Below are 12,469 nucleotides of genomic sequence, written 5' to 3'. Positions count from 1 at the left end.
CTGGGCAGGGCAGCCTGGGACCCTGGCAATGAGCCCACTCTCCTCAAGCAGTGCCATGGACAGGACCCTTGGTGTGTCCTCAGGATGCCATCCAAGCTGTCAGCTGCCTCCAGGGGACACTGGGGGACAGGAGTGTCCTTGGCCAGAGTGGGGCTGGGACTCTGAGAAAGGCTAAACCAGTTTGCTCTGCTGTGGGTTCCTCTGCTCTCAGTTGTGTCAGGCTGATTTCCAGGGGAACACAGGGACTGCCCTGGATCACAGAAAAGGGCAGCTGGGGACAGACGGAGTGACAGAGCAGCTCCCCTAGCCCTTCACTGAGTTCCAACCACTGCTCTTGCCTTGCACAGCTGTCTCTGCTCTCCCTGGGCGCAGCAGGAAACCCTCTCAAACTGCCTTTGGCCATCACCCTCCCTTAGTCCCGGGACAGGAGATGCTGCTGAGCTCCTCAGCCTCAGAAGCTGTTTGAGCTGATGGAATCCTACCCCAGGACTTGCCCCTGTCCCCATTCCATGACCCCACTGCTTCAGAGCAGAGCTGACCCCTTGGTGTCCATGGGCAGAGCCCCTGCTCATCACAGCAATGGGGCCAGATTCCAGCAAAATTCCACGCACGGGCCTGAAGGAAGAGCTCTGAGAAAAGGAAAACTGGGGGGCACAGAGCAACAGGGGCAGGGCTGGGGGAAAGGGCTTGGACAGAGCTCAGCAAAGTCTGCCCTGACTTGTCACTGTCTCCCCTTTGAACAGCTCCCCATGACCCACTGTCTCTCAGCCAGTATCGGCATCAATTGTTGCAATAAAGGTGGTGTATTGGGATGGCCCCAAATTTGCCAGGCTCCACAACATTTGCCCTGTGCACCTGACCTTGTTGGGGTCATTATCCTGCTGTCCATCCCTCCCAAAGAGTGCCTCCAATACTGCCACTTCTCTCAGCTGTTGGATTCCATCCTCAAGAGTCTTCCAGCACATTCTATGGTGCTGCTCCTGCATTCTCTCCCTGTGAACAAACCTCTCTCTGACACTTATTAAAAGCCCTGGCTCCCTTACAAAAATCTGATTGATACCTGAGTGCTGGGTCAAGCGTCCCAAATTCCTTGCCTCACCACCATCCAGCTGAACACCTGTACCCATAAGATCCCAGACCCAGAGTAACCAGGTTGTATAAGCCTCACGTCCCTGTCGTACAATGTCTGTGTGCAGATTACAGAGACTTTTGTACATCAGGGACTCAGTGATGATCTCAACCATTGGCTCCCCTGTGAGTTGTGAGGGCCCTCCATTCTTATCCTTGTCTGGGTGCTCTGATTTCATCTTAGACCTCCTCGTTTCCACAGGGGCAGCTGCTGCTGGCTGTGACTGCCTCTGCAGTTCAGCTGGAACCTGGACAGTTGTAACATCTGTGGGTTCCGCTGCTGCACCATCAGACTCTCCCTCTTTGAGGCAGGGGGAGGTTTCCTCACCAGCTGGGGAAGTGTAGTCCTTCAGCATCTGGCCCATCTCACACATCTCCTTCACCAGACCCCCCACCCAATCTGGGTGGTTCATTTCTGAGGTGGGCTGTGGGGCATGGTCAGGCTCTGGGGTGTTGAGGATTTCTTGTAGGTTGAGGAGTTCTTGCTAGACAATGGCCATATTCAGCTGATGCACAATCCAGCCTGCTTGTACTAATGGACAATGAACACGTTCACAAACAATGGATAATGGACTTATTCAGAAATGGGGTCAGTATATCCTTGAGAAAGATACAAGAAGAAGAGTCATCAGGACTCAGCAAATTTGTCAGCAAGCTTGGGAGAGTGAGAAAAAAGAGAAAGCAATGGGTGGGCCAGACAACCACAGCAAGATGCACAAAAAATTAGATGATCCAATCAGCATTTTAATTTAGATGTGTAAACAGCTAGGATTAACTAATCATGTACTAGCTAGAGACGCGTGGGCAGTAGAAACTTATTATAAATCTAGTCTTTTTAGGGATAATAAATTTGGCTTCACTGGATCATATTGGTCATGGTGTGCTGTCCCTGAACATCCGCATAACTGGGCTCCTGGAAGTCTTCCTCTATGTCACATTCCGTGGGTTTTTATTTACTCCTTATTTGTCCATCCTGTAGAAAAGGATTGGTGTCAGTGGGAAACTGACATTGCTTGTTTGAAGGGGAGCCCACCCATCCTGCCTGAGGATGATGAACTCCTCTGTTTTAAAGTCTGTTTTTGAGGGTCTCTTCTTGGGTCTTCTACAGGTTGGTTTTTGGTTTCCTCTCCTCCAGGCTGTCCTGGCCTGTGCTGGGAAAAGCCCACTGCTGGGACATCTGTGCACCCTGGGATCCCAGGGTCCTGGGCATCTGCATGGGGATGGGCAATGTAACAAAGGACTGGCTGGAGGCCTTTGGAAATGGGAATTTATGGACAGGTGGGACTGCTCAATCTGACTGCACCATGCCCTTACCTCTGGATCTCCTTCCTGCTTGGCAGGATTCTGTTTCCAGGTAGTGTGGGCAAGGACTGGCACTCACCTGCACAGAAAGGCTTCTGCCTTTTGTCCCTGTAGCTAAACCCAGGGTGAGAGTCCTCCTTTAGTGCTCAAAGAAAGGAAAGGAAATCCCAGAAGGGATGTGCTCTGTCTTTGAAACCATTACCAATTGTGAGGAACACCCCTTCTAAAGTAGGATGTGTCCCTGATCAAAGAAGGTCACCCTTCTGACCAAACTGATCCCAGCCCAAAGGCCAGGCCTTCTGCTGGGCTCTGGAAGGGGTTCTGCAGGCAATGTGCTCAGGGGAGAGACCTCCACTGGCCTCACTTCTCTCAGGGACAACACATCCCATCCCATCCCATCCCAAGGGTTCCCAAGGATGGCCACAGACAAGAGGAATGGGATCCAGCACACTTAACGAGTGCGTCGAATATCAGGTTTAGGACTTTCCCAACCAGACAGTCATGAACCACATATCCTGAACATGAAGTAGATATGAAAATAAAATAAAAAAGAAAACCAGGACATTTAACAAGGACCTTTCCCCAAGGAACTCCAGGACTGCACTGAGCAGAACACATCCCACAGCTGGGGCAGAACACATCCCACAGCTGGCCCAGGAGCCCCATGCAGTGCTGGGCGGTTCCTGACCCTCGGGCCCACTGAGGCTCTCCTGGGCCAGGGAGCTGCCTCAGCTGCCACAGCACTCAGGCACCACACAGGTGCCTCAGTCCCACCAGAGCACAGCCACCCACGAGAGGGTGAGACTCTTCTGCCACACACCAGGAGCGGAGAGGAACCTCCCAGGCCCCTTCACTGTCCTTTGGCACATTCATTTCAACCTGACCCTCAAAGCCCCTGCTCAGCAACATCCCCCACTAGAGTAGGATGTGTCCCTGGTCAAAGGAGGTCACCCCTCTGACCAAACTAATCCCAGCCCAATGGTCAGGCCTTCTGCTGGGCCCTGGAAGGGGTTCTGAAGGCAATGTGTTCAGGGGAGAGATCTCCATTGGCCTCACTTCTCTAAGGGATAACACATCCTATCCCATCCCAAGGGTTCCCAGGATTACTACTGCAACAACACATCATCAGAAGGGTAAAACTAACCTGTCTCATGACGGTCTAAACCAAGCTCAGATTCCCTATTAGTGGGTGAACAATCCAACGCTTGGTGAATTCTGCTTCACAATGATAGGAAGAGCTGACATCGAAGGATCAAAAAGCAACGTTGCTATGAACGCTTGGCCACCACAAGCCAGTTATCCCTGTGGTAACTTTTCTGACACCTCCTGCTTAAAATCCAAAAAAGCCAGAAGGATCGTGAGGCCCCGCTTTCACGGTCTGTATTCGTACTGAAAATCAAGATCAAGCGAGCTTTTGCCCTTCTGCTCCGCGGGAGGTTTCCGTCCTCCCTGAGCTTGCCTTAGGACACCTGCGTTATGCTTTGACAGGTGTACCGCCCCAGTCAAACTCCCCGCCTGCTGCTGTCCCCGGAGCGGGTCATGGCCGGCGCGCGCCGGCCGCTTGGCGCCAGAAGCAAGAGCCCCCCTCGGGGCTCGCCCCCCCCGCCTCACCACGTAAGTGATCAGAGTAGTGAAAACGATCAGAGTAGTGTTATTTCACTGATGGCCGGGACGCCGGCGGGCGGGTCGCCCCGCACCGCCGAGCGCGCGCCTGGCTTCCCACTTATTCTACACCTCTCATGTCTCTTCACAGCGCCAGACTAGAGTCAAACTCAACAGGGTCTTCTTTCCCCGCTGATTCTGCCAAGCCCGTTCCCTTGGCTGTGGTTTCACTGGATAGTAGGTAGGGACAGTGGGAATCTTGTTCATCCATTCATGCACACCACTAATTAGATGACGAGGCATTTGGCTATTTAATAAACACATACAAATTGTATATGTTCCTTTTCCAGATTAAGTAAGGTGGCCCGTCCACCTGAATGATCAAATTGGAATTTATAGCCCAAAATTGGCTAGATGCGGTTATGACGGATGAACCCCTCCCACCCAAAAACTGCTTCCACTGTCCAGTGAACCTGTCGAGGGGAGAGGCCTAGTTTATTTACCAAGTATTTACAAAGATACAATTGATCTAGCTTTGCTAACGAATATATATACAATGTCAACGGAGGTGAAGAGTACTTTGGATGCTAGGGCCCACATGGTTCTCTCTAGCCTTGTTTTAGAGAGACCAAGGGCGGTCAGCAACTCAGTATTATTGCCGAACCATTTGGTACGGGCTCCCATGGGGAAGCCAACATATTCAATGTCATCAGCATTGGTCAGTTGTTGAAATTGTGTTTTTTGGCCTTCTCCAAGGCATCCTCACTCAATGAGACATCAGAGTGCTCATACCTCACAGTCACATTGACCACAACCGACTTAGAACCTTTGACAAAGATTAAATCCGGTTTAAATAGTTTATTTACATAATCCCTCAGGTGTGGCTCCTCAAAAACTGTCCAACACTCCCTCTTAGCCTCCTCGCTAAGGGTTTCACAGATGGCGTTGTTTCTCTTAATCCTGGCATCTTGAGTGATGGCACTGTTTCTGACAATGTGGGCTGCGGTCTCAAATCTAGCTCCACAATGTCTACATGATTGAACAACATTCTCTTGTTTACCCCTAGCCAGGAATTCTCTTGTTGGGTAGACATTCGCTCTGAGTTGTAGGGCCGTGATTAGTTTACAGTGAGGTATGCCCTTAAACCGCCTTATCCAGGCATTACTGATCTCATCATTCTCGAAATGTTCAATCCCATGGCCCTGGGCAACCAGATGGGTCCATTTATGAAATTCTCGTTTCCTCCAGTTACAAGGTCTTGGGTAATGAATCTTAGGGATGGGTGCTTCCCATTCCAGCCAGGCTCCATCGTTGCCCCCCAACTCTACCAATGGTAAAGGCTCCCAAATTGATGGGATGGACTCTTGTGTCCCCCTCGCTTTCAACCACAATTTTTCAAATAACCGTTCCAGATATACTTCCTTTAGATACTTCACAAGAGTCTCATCCGAAGACTGGGCTAATCTATGGAGTCTTCGCGCCTGAATGCTTGGAATGAGCGCCGCCAACTTGATGAGGTCTAAACCACCATCTTTAAAACTCGAATACAAGATCGCATCACATGTACTTGGGGGAAGATGAAGCCATTCCTTAACCATGTTACGAATGACTTGGTCAAGGGATTCAAGTAGGCCCACCTTGACTTTGGTATGGTCAGCCAGATATATCAGTCTCGGGATGGTATAGGTCCTGAGTATATCGACTTTCTGAAGAGGTTTTAAGGGCGAACGACCAATCCGATGGAGCCAATCCATGAGCTTCTCTGATAGTCTAGGATCTGCAAAGCCAGTCCAGGGATCAACCCATGTGCTGACGTACCTTTCTGAGCTCCCTGGGTCGATCATGTTAGGGAGGGATCCGTTAATCACCCACGTGGGACAATCATTGATAGTATACGAGTCCCTTGTCGGCTTGATGTAAAAGCCATGACATATTCCCCCCTGCGTACTGAGGCCAGTAAGATTGCAAAAGGCCTCCAAAATTTTGATGTTATGACACATGCCTTCCCAAGAGTCACTCAGCAGCACCAAGTCATCGGCAAATGCCATGGCCGTAAATTTCCAGCCCCCATGATGGAAAACCTCACCTTCATTCTCAAGTTTATATAGAAGGTGGTGCATCGCTAAAATTGAGCAGCAAAGGTGACATGGGGTCGCCTTGCTTGACACCTGAGCGAATGTATATGGGGTCTGTCCTTTCTCTTCCCATGGAAATGCACGTCTTAACATCCCGATACATTTCCCTCACCAACTCTATCATGTGTGGATCCACCCCTTGCTGGACCAGACCCTCAAATACATGCTGATGACAGATGGTATCAAATGCCTTAGCAATGTCCACGAACACAACCCCCAGATGTTCATGCTCTCACTTAGCTGTTCCACCACAAGCTGTAACAACTTGAGGTTTTCGGCACAACCTGATGTGCAAATAAAACCCCGTTGCCGGGGGTTGATGGGACATGCTTTGGACAGCCTCACAGTAGCGATCCTGGAAAACAGCCTAATCACCACTGAACCAATAGTAATAGGCCTCCAGTTATTGCTATCACCAAGCTTCTCTGCATCCGAAGACTTGGGTATAAAGACTGTCCTGCAGTCCCGCAGCGCATCTGGAACAGTACTGGTGATAAGCCAGAGGCTGAAGATCTCAGTCAACCGGGGAAATTATTGCAAAAGGATTACTGCCTTTTGCAATAATCTGACCCAAAGTGATCCCATCTGGCCCAGGAGCGGAGGTTTTACACATCTCTCTCATGTTCTTATCAATCTCTTTTCCAGTAATTAGGGCCTCGAATGTGGTGTTAGCCGCCTCCTTATATGGAGGGAAATTCAGTAGGCCACCAAATATATCAGATGTATCCCACCTTCTTTTAAAGTGATCGTGGAGAACACTTGATGGTAATTGGCACTGAGAGGCTTCCGTGCTGTCCAGGATGACGCATGAGGCGCCTTCTATGTAAATCATACAGCAGTTGGAACCTCAAGAATTATCCCCTCTTAATAGCTCTTCTGCACGTCCAATTTGATGGAGTTTTGGATGCTTTTTGGCCACGGGAGGCCTGCGTCTTTTGACCCTTGATAGATTTAGTTTGGCTAGGCACACCCAGAATACCAAGAAACTCCTTATAAACATCCTTCACCACCCGACCTAGATCTTGCCCATCAAGAACTTTCTTGAAGGCTTCCCGATATATGGTCAATTTGCCAAACGATAATCACGCTTTGATGACTTTCTGGAATTGGAGCTTTAACTGTCCCTCCTTGGGCAACTTAGCACACCTGGCAGGATGTTCAATTCCAGTGGCACCTACTAGTCCTTCATGACCTTTCACGGAGGGACGCCTTTTATCACTAATCTGCTTTGCCATTGTAGTTGGAATATGCTCCGCTATAAGTTGGTTGATATTCCGCTTACTGGCAAACTCGTCCACCAATTGTACCGGAAGAGCCTCTTTCTTCCTCCCCAGTCCATACCCGTTTGTGGGCCCCTCAGGCCGATGACTCTTTGGGATGAGAAGCAGCAATCCGCTCCACATTTCGCACAAGAGGATGTCTTATTCTCTTGTGCAGACCCAGGCCAATCTTAGTAGTGAACCCACATTGGCACACCTCACAGACCCATTCCCCAGTGGGAGCCACACACACCACCCCCTTGCAGCGCGGGATGTGACAGGAGATACTGTGGCATTTTAGATTTTGCTTACCACATTTTGAACACCTGAAAATGATCTTTCTCTGTCCGTGTGCCCTTTTGAGATGGTCAATCAGCCCCAACATCCTAGTAAACCAGGTCTCACAACAAGGACAAGATGGTTGTTTGTCAGGCATGGACACGACAGGTGTTCTTGGCGTTATACCATCACCTTCAGACCCGTGAGGAGCCTCGGGTGTTTTGGGCTCTTCGGTACCTCCCACTGCACTCTCAGCCTCATCCTGGGCCATCCCCATAGGGGAGATCTCATAGGGCTCAGGGAGTTGCCCCAAACCCTACCAAACATCCACATGATGTACACCATCTTCTTTAACAATTTTGGAGTTAAAAAACTCCAAACTTGCAAGATCGAATCCCTCTTCCCTGGGCACAGAGGGCATAGATGGTAATTTGGCATCAATGACCCTTAGATCTAATGGGTCAGTCTGAGTGGTAGTCGAGATATAACGCAAAGCCATTTTGTCAGTCTGGTAAGCAATAAAGTGACAAGTCCAAGTGAGGGTAGAAGCATATAGTAGCTGACCCTCTCTCAAACTACCAACTGTGTCAACAACAGCCCGTGGACAAGGCTCTGTGCAACAGCGAACTAACTGTGCCAACCTTTTTGTTTCAGCGATTCGTGAAACTATTGTTGGGTGGTGACTCCAACAATAGGGAGGGCTGATATGCGCCCTCTCCCACACTGGGGCAGAAGTCGACTCAGTTACCACAAGGGTATCCGGCAGGACCACGAGGAGGTGCGACTTCCGCGGCTATGCCCAGTTAGTAAATATAGTTACTCCCGCCGTTTACCCGCCCTTCATTGAATTTCTGCACTTTGACATTCAGAGCACTGGGCAGAAATCACATTGCGTCAACACCCGCCTCGGGCCTTCACAATGCTTTGTTTTAATTAAGCAGTCGGATTCCCCTGGTCCGCACAAGTTCAAAGCCGGCTGCTAGGCACCGACTGAGGCGGGGCGCTGGCCCAGGGACCCTCCCCCGGGGACCCTCCCCCGCACAAACTGCTCAGCCGACGCCGGCTGCGGCTGCGCGCACGCTGGCTGCACACCGCGGGAACCCCATTGGCGGGAACCGCTGGGGCGGTGGTGCGCAACGATGACGGCTGCCACTGGGGCACCGGCCGCGGCAAGGTGGAGGGCGGGCGGAGCGGGGAGCGGGCGGCGCCCGCCACAGCCGGGGCGATCCACAGGAAGGACCCGGTGTGTGTCCAGAGTCGCCACCGTGCGCGCGCATGCCCCAGCGCCCGGGCGGGCCACGCGGAGCGCACTCACCCGCGCGCGGCACCTCGTCCAGCTGCGGCACGCACCCAGCCCCGCTTTGCGCCCCAGTCCGACCAACCCAGCCCTTAGAGCCAATCCTTATCCCAAAGTTACGGATCCGGCTTGCCGACTTCCCTTACCTACATTGTTCCAACATGCCAGAGGCTGTTCACCTTGGAGACCTGCTGTGGATATGGGTACGACCCGGCACGAGACTTACACCCTCTCCCCTGGATTTTCACGGGCCAGCGAGAGCTCACCTGATGCCGCCGGAATCGCGATGCTTTCCAAGGTGAGGGCCCCTCTCTCGGGACGAATCCATTCCAAGGCGCCCGGCCCTTCACAAAGAAAAGAGAACTCTCCCCGAGGCTCCCACCAGCTTCTCTGGGATCGGTTGCGTCACTGCACTGGGTGCCTCGTGGCGCCCATCTCCACCACTCGGAGGATTCGGGGATCTGAACCCGACTCCCTTTCGATCGGCTGAGGGCAACAAAGGCCATCGCCCGCCCTTTCGGAATGGCGCTCACCTTATCGCTTAGGACCGACTGACCCATGTTCAACTGCTGTTCACATGGAACCCTGCTCCACTTCAGCCTTCAAAGCTCTCATTTGAATATTTGCTACTACCACTAAGATCTGCACCTGCAGCAGCTCCACCTGGGCCCACGCCCCAGGCTTCGAGGCGCACCGCAGCGGCCCTCCTACTCGTCGCGGCCTAGCCCCCGCGGGCCTCGCACTGCCAGCGACGGCCGAGTATGGGCCCAATGCTCCAGCGCCATCCATTTTCAGGGCTAGTTGATTCAGCAGGTGAGTTGTTACACACTCCTTAGCGGATTCCGACTTCCATGGCCACTGTCCTGCTGTCTAGATCAACCAACACCTTTTCTGGGCTCTGATGAGCGTTGGCATCGGGCGCCTTAACCCGGCGTTCGATTCATCCCACAGCGCCAGTTCTGCTTACCAGAAGTGGCCCACTGAGCACTTGCATTCCACGGCGCGGCTCCACGCCAGCGAACTGGCTCCCTTACCCATTGAAGGTTTGAGAATAGGTTGAGATCGTTTCGGCCCCAAGACCTCTAATCATTCGCTTTACTGGGTAAAACTGCCCATTGCCGAGTGCCAGCTATCCTGAGGGAAACTTCGGAGGGAACCAGCTACTAGATGGCTTGATTAGTCTTTTGCCCCTAGACCCGGGTCGGACGACCGATTTGCATGTCAGGACTGCTACGGACCTCAACCAGAGTTTCCTCTGGCTTTGTCCTGCCCAGGCATAGTTCACCATCTTTCGGGTCCTAGCATGGACGCTCACGCTCCACCTCCCCAGCCCCGCGAGGGGGCGGCAGGCGAGACGGTCCAGTGGTGCGCCCGGGGCTGCCAGGCGCGACACGCGCCCCGGGATCCCACCTCAGCCGGCGCGGGCCGGCCCTCACCTTCATTGCGCCGCGGGCTTTCGACAATGGTCCCTGACTCGCGCACATGCTAGACTCCTTGGTCCGTGTTTCAAGATGGGTCAAGTGGGTAGCCGACATCGCTGCGGACCCCGGGTGCCCCAGCGCGGCCCGTGAGCCTGGCCCGGCAGCGCCGCGCGGTCAGGGTGCACTGAGGACAGTCCACCCTGGTTGACAGCAGCGCCGGAGACTGGCAGGCCCAGCCCAAACACCCCTGCGCGAAACGCCGTGCTGCGAGGATGCCACTCCCCCCCCCCCCCATGAGAGGCGGGGAAATGATGCCCCCCACCACGGCGCCACTGATGTGGGGGGAGGAGGGCGCAGTGGCAGTCCTTTCCCTCGGCCCCGGGACTGGCCGAGACCTGCTGCCCGAGGGCTGTAATACCCGCTGCTGCTCGCGCAGCACTGGACCACCTGCCCGTCGGACCACCTGCCCGCCGGAGGCCTTCCCAGTCAACCTGGAGCCGGTCGTGGCGCACCGTCGCAGAGGAAATGTGCCCGGACAGCGCTAGCTGCCGGCTGGGCGGCAGTCCCCGGACCAGCCTGCACCCCCCAGCCTGCCTCCGCGGGCAGGGTTCGCCCAGGGGACGGAAGGGAGGCGGAGGCGAGGTTCCACTGAACCCGTGCCGACCACAACTCGCCGGGTTGAATCCTCCGGGCGGACCGTGCAGGCCCCACCCGTTTACCTCTTAACGGTTTCACGCCCTCTTGAACTCTCCCTTCAAAGTTCTTTTCAACTTTCCCTTACGGTACTTGTTGGCTATTGGTCTCATGCCAGTATTTAGCCTTAGATGGAGTTTATCACCCGCTTTGGGCTGCACTCCAAAGCAACCCGACTCCGAGAAGTCCCGGGCCCAGCGTGCCGGGGGCCACTACTGGCCTCACACCGTCCACGGACTGCGGCCTCGATCACAAGGACTTGGGTCCCCCGAGAGTGCCGCCAGGGATTGGGACTTCTGTACGCCACATGTCCCACACCCCACTGCGGGGCAGGGATTCGGCACTGGGCTTTTCCTGCTTCGCTCGCCATTACTGAGAGAATCCTCGTTAGTTTCTTTTCCTTGGCTGACTTATATGCTAAATTCAGCGGCTTGCCATGTCTGATCTGAGGTCGCAAGGCCAAAGCTTGGCCGCACCTCCTGGCCCATGCAGCTCCTAAAGAAGCAGCATGCCAACAGGCCAACAGCCAGCCAGCTTCTCCCACCTACCAGCCTCACCTTCCTCCCCACTGGCGCCCTCGCACCAGGGGAAAACAAAGCCAGAGGGAGAGAAGCGGAGACAGAGTGCCCCATCCCAGAGATGAGAACCGAAAAGGGAGTGTGGCAGAGACAGCCCTGATGGGGGACCAGGCGGCACGTGATGGCCTTGGTGGAGAGAGAGAGAAAAGCCATGGTGCTATTTGCACCCCGAGACCACGACAGAAGAGGAGGAGGGCAGGCGAAGGGAGGAGGGGGTTGGAACATCTGTCCCCAGCGCTCTCGCCTCACGCGCATGCACAGTGGCACAGTACCCCTGCAGTACCCACCTGCAGACAGCCGTCCACGTGGGGGGGAGGCTGGGGGTGAGGCCTGCGCCTTATCTCCCTCTTGTCCTCTCCCTTCTCTCGGCCCACGGCGGTGCTTTCAATGCTGTCTCTTACTCTCCTCAGCTGCCACCACCACCGTACCGCGGTACGGGCCCTGCAAGGACAAACTCTGTCCCAGTGGCTCACTCTGGGAGTGGGGAACTATGGAGCAGTCCTTGAGTCTGCATATAGGGGGATGAAGGCCCTGCGCGGCAACAATGACGATGACAGCCATGACGATGATGATGCCTGCTGGGTCACAGGGAAAAAATTGAGGCCGCCGAGGGAAACGCATCCCTTGCCAAACCCCTGACCGCCTTCCCTCTGGGCACCGGTGAGCCACCATCACCACCGCCGCTGACCACAGTCAACTGGCCTGTGAGGCAACCCCAGCTGAACCACCGTGGTGGCCGCTGGACGGCGACTGATCGTCAAGCAACACTCAGATG

General features: G+C 54.0%; 1 pseudogene; it reads right to left on the bottom strand.

Moving 5' to 3' along the window:
• Positions 1-3,547: 3,547 nt before the first annotated feature.
• LOC128937753 (28S ribosomal RNA) lies at positions 3,548-11,570 on the bottom strand (annotated as a pseudogene).
• Positions 11,571-12,469: the final 899 nt, after the last annotated feature.

This window comes from Melozone crissalis, unplaced genomic scaffold (genome assembly GCF_028551555.1).
Source record: "Melozone crissalis strain CALT ecotype California unplaced genomic scaffold, PUWL_Pcris_2 ptg000021l_1, whole genome shotgun sequence".
NCBI classification, from domain to species: Eukaryota; Metazoa; Chordata; class Aves; order Passeriformes; family Passerellidae; genus Melozone; species Melozone crissalis.
The sequence above is the reverse complement of the archived record's forward strand: the minus strand, read 5'-3'. Positions and strand labels throughout refer to the sequence as shown.